This window comes from Limulus polyphemus, unplaced genomic scaffold (genome assembly GCF_000517525.1).
Source record: "Limulus polyphemus unplaced genomic scaffold, Limulus_polyphemus-2.1.2 Scaffold2396, whole genome shotgun sequence".
NCBI classification, from domain to species: domain Eukaryota; kingdom Metazoa; phylum Arthropoda; class Merostomata; order Xiphosura; family Limulidae; genus Limulus; species Limulus polyphemus.
Window position 1 is genome coordinate 12,960 of NW_013668006.1, and position 4,900 is coordinate 17,859.

Here is a 4,900-nt window from a genome sequence, read left to right on the forward strand (position 1 = left end):
CTCTCCACTGTTGATGACCTATAGAACAGCAGATCATGAAGCCACTGAATACACTCCACCAAATCTGATGTTTGGTCGGGAACTTCAGTTGCCAGAGGATCTGATAACAGGACGCCCACCTTACGAAGAATTGCCTGAAAATGTGTCAGAGGTCGTGAAACTGTTATCTGAAAGGATGGATGATATTCACCAGCAAGTGCGTTCAAACTTGAAAACGTCTGCTGATTCGATGAAGTTATCTTATGATAAGAGATCTACTGAAGTCAGCTTTGTACCAGGAGACAAGGTGTGGTTGTTTAATCCCAGGAAGACAAAAGGGAAGTCTCCTAAGTTGTCTTCTCCATGGGAAGGCCCATATGACATAGTGGATCCTCTCTCAGACGTGACTTTCCGGATAAAATGTGGTCGGCAAGGTAAGCCAAAGGTGGTGCATACCAACAGGCTTTGGGGTTATCATGGTCCAGGACATTTCAGTATGAATGAAGTGAACAATGGAACAAAAGACGCCGCTGAAGATGTGTCACCTGGAAAGGCCACTGTCGAAGAAGAAACTCTACTCGGTTTTGAGAAGACAAACAGTGAAGCCCTTCATGAAGTTTCTATCACTCTGGTGACCATTACCGATGATAGGACAATTCCTGATGGAGCAGATGAATCTCACGTGAAGCAGAAGCCAGTACGGAAGAAGATACGTCCTGTAAAATTAAGAGACTTTGTTGAATTCTAATTTTGTGTTTGTAGTGTTTGTAAATTCAGTACATTTAATTAAGTTATTGTTTATTGGTTTAATGTAAGTGGCTATTGTTCGGGACGAACAATACTAGGGAAGGGGCAGTGTTACGACAGCGGAGGTCACGTGACGCTGGTAACACGTGATAAGTGTCTAGACGGTTCATGATGAGGCGAGTGCATTCTAGACGCTCTCTATTCTTGTATATAAGCGCGGCAAATAAAGCAAGATAATGAACTGGATACCAGACAGAGAGATAGGGAGACAGATAATCGAGTCAAGTCTTAAGTAAAGTGCGTGAATCGTTGTGAATTATAGCGTGTGTTTAAGTTAAAGTGACTGTGGAAATTAAGTGTATTGCAAAGTTGTATTGAGAAAGAATAAACTAGTTTTAGTTAAGAAAGGATTTGTATCGCTGAAGTTCTTCGGAAATAATTTTTACGGGAAATTAACAAACGAACAGAGACGTAACAATAAGAATTCAATGACACGTATTTAACTGTAAATAAACATAGAGTTTGTGCTTAGTAATTATACATAAAATTTATATAAAAAAGCTACATTTAACGTATGATTTATACATAATTGATCAAATTTGGAATATCAAGTGCTTAATTAATCTGAAGTTGGTAAATTGAGCCTTATTTTGCTTTTACGATATATATTTTTACCTTCCACACTATTTATTACTGGCAGGCAAAATTATCAAAACACGATATTCTCAAAAATAAATTTACCTATACTACGCTGCCACCTAGGAGGCAAAGGTAATACCAATGCCGTTTTCCGCGATAAAGGAAATAAACAAATCCATTCGATAAACCGTTTTTTATTATAATTTTTATTAGTATTGAGAAGTGTAGATAACTTCTGAAAATATTTAAAGTTAAAATGTAGCTATATTCATTGATTTAAGAAACTCTCTCAATCCATGTTTTATTTATCTATTTTTGACTATTACTACTATTACAAAAACGATAAAAGCTTTGTGACTGGCTATGTTTCATCAAGCAGTAAAAGTTTCAAAATTTGGCATAAAAGGAAATCGGTTATCATGTTATTTACGCATGTAAAAGCATTTCAAAAATAATATGAAAAGTTTATGTAAAGGAAATCGCCTAATTACGAATACATGACGGAAAACTGTTGAATATATAAGTATAATTTTCTTACTCGAAACAAGAGTGGTATCATGCAGTTAAGAAACATATTGTTACGACAGCGGAGGTCACGTGACCCTAGCAACACGTCATGAGATTCTCGAAGGATCTTGACTTTTCCTGGCAACTCTAATATTTTTTAGGCGCCCTCTATTTTAGTATATAAGCCCGGCAAATAAAACGGAGAGATAAATTGCAGATAGACAGATAACCGAGTCAAGCCTATAAAAAAACGTTAAGGAGGAAATGAAACTAATTTGTTATTGTTATTTTGACTGGACATTGGATTATTTTTACCATACAATTTAATTAAATTAACCTGCCAACAAGAGAACAATATTACAATAATATTATATATCGCTAATTTTTTATTTATCGCCTTATCATTCTAACTGATGAAATTTCACAATATTTCATTAATTGGATTAAAGATTATGAGTATTAATTTGGACACAGGGAGATTTAAAAAGTATGAGTAAAATTACGTTAATAACGTTTCGTGTTATTTCTCTCTGTGTTATTGAAAGAGACTAAGAAATTGGAGAATCATAGGTTTAAATAGTTATAGAATATTATTAAGAAGATAAAATACGTATGTTTTAAATATAATTGTTTCTATTGTACAAGTTAACAGTGTTGTGTTATAAAGAGGAATGTCTCAAAAATCTCATTTATTTGAAAACAAAACGCGATTAATTTCAAAATTTAAGAAATATTGATACACAACTGAGTTTCAGTTTCTATATTGTTTATTAAGCGTGCCGATTACCTGGATTTTTACACACACACATATATACGCGCATGTGTGTGTAGGGGCTTATATTGGTAGATGGGGTCAATATTTTGTTTGTTTGTTTTTTAGCCCAAAGCTACACAATAGTTCCTCTGTATTCTGCCCATCGCAGAGAATCTAATATCGGATTTTCAACATTATAATTTCTGAACTTAACACTGATCCACCAGGGAACCTGGGATAAAAAATTATATATTTTTTTTCAGAACCATCATAATGTAATTCTAATCAACTTTAACTTTTTTAAATTGTGTTTGTTTCACGAAAACATAAAAAGTATACGAATGCGAGAACAATGCAATATATTTGAGCTGTAAGCTTGAGGGCTTATAAAGCTAAAATGATAAAATTCATTGTTTGATCCATGTAAATAGCCTATTGTGTGGTCTTGCGCTTAAATCAAAATAAACAAAGCATTAACTGCATGGATTCGGACCTGTCTTCCAGGTGCTTTTATAAAACAAAGATGAAAAAAATTGTTGCAACAAGAGACTAAGTGAATATAATCAAATTCCCCGAAAAAAACCAACTACATTTTAAAGAGAAATAATACTATGTTGAATTCAAAATAAAAATCAATCCATGAACAAAGAAAGTTATGGTATTTTCAGGTAAAACCGACTTCCTGAAAAGTATCAGAAATGATGAGACTGAATAAAGTTGGTAAAAATTCTAACAATCTGTATTATTTAACGGAGAAATGCCCATTCGCTTTTATTAGGCTGTGCTTATTCACAAAGCATTTTCTCTCTCTCAAAATTGAGTTCCATTAAACTAATCATGCTTGGCAATCTCCTAGTAGAAATGAATAATGAAAACACGCCAAACTTCAAAGGTAAACTCGCTTTCTTTGTCCAGCCGAAACCGTCACTTCATGACCTTTATTCCCTCAGAGCATTGTCCAGCTGTTACATTTAGTCAACGTCATAATGGACCAGCGAAGAATATTATAATACCAATCATTTTAACCTAAGTGCTATATATATTACTGCGATATCCTCTCAGGCAGAAGAAACATCACCTACTATAGAGAACAAAGAAACGAAATAACTTGAACAAGGTAGCCTTAACGACTTTTTGGACCACGTGTTACCATTATTACAGCATGGAATATAAACAATACCCAAAAATTAAAAATTTCTATGTCCCTAAAAAAGGCAGAAAACATATGATATGCCTGCTTATCACAATATTTCTTTTCAATTGATAGCAAACTATCTATAAAGCATAGACACTTATAGATTTTATAATTTATTGGTATCTTATTTTTGAATAACTATCAAAACAAATATAAAAAGAACTAACATTTTTGTTAATACTGGGCCCGGCATGGCCAGGTGGTTAGGGTCAGACTGGCAATCTGAAAGTCGCGGGTTCGAATCCCTGTCCCACCAAACATGCTCGCCCTTTCAGCCATGGACACGTTATAATGTGACTGTCACTCCCACTATCCACTGGTAAAAGATTAGCCCAAGACCTGGCTGTGGGTGGTGTTGAATAGCTGCCCTTCCTCTAGTCTATCACTGCTAAATTAGGGACAGCTAGCGCAGATAGCCCTCGTGTAGCTTTGTGCGAAATTCAAAAACAAATAAACAAAAAAACCGCAACCCGTGATTCTCAAAAAATTAAAACGATTTGAAAAAAAAAACAACAAAAAATAAGCTTACTTCTGCTTCTTATAAGAGGACTTATTTACACTTGCTAGTAGGCCAGTAGAGGGTTTAGTCAGGCAATATAATAAAATAGGAGTGATGACTGGTCATAATGCATGTGTAGGAGATGAAACTCGATATACCGTGAAAGTGGACAGTGTACATTTCTTTTAATTATTGTTATTAACAGAAGAGAAGGAAAGGTGTAGAATAAATCAACAATGTTAATATAGAAATAACAGTTAATCTTCAGGATAGATATAATTTGATGGGTTTACAAAGAAGTATCTTCATAAGCAAGATCATCTGGCAGCAAGGACATGACGTAAAGGTTTGACAAGTATCGAATGTTCTGCAAGCAGTAAGTATTTCATTGGGTGACAAACAAAAAGAGAGAGAAAATATCTCCAAGTATGACGTTACAGGTCCAAAAGCAACAGTTAATACACTGCGTATAAAGATTTCTGAGATGGACCAGAATATGTGGTAAAGTAGTTGTATACTAAAAGCTATCTGGAAAGCATAGCTTATCAGAATCTGCAGTTCGTGATAAAACGTGGCAGAT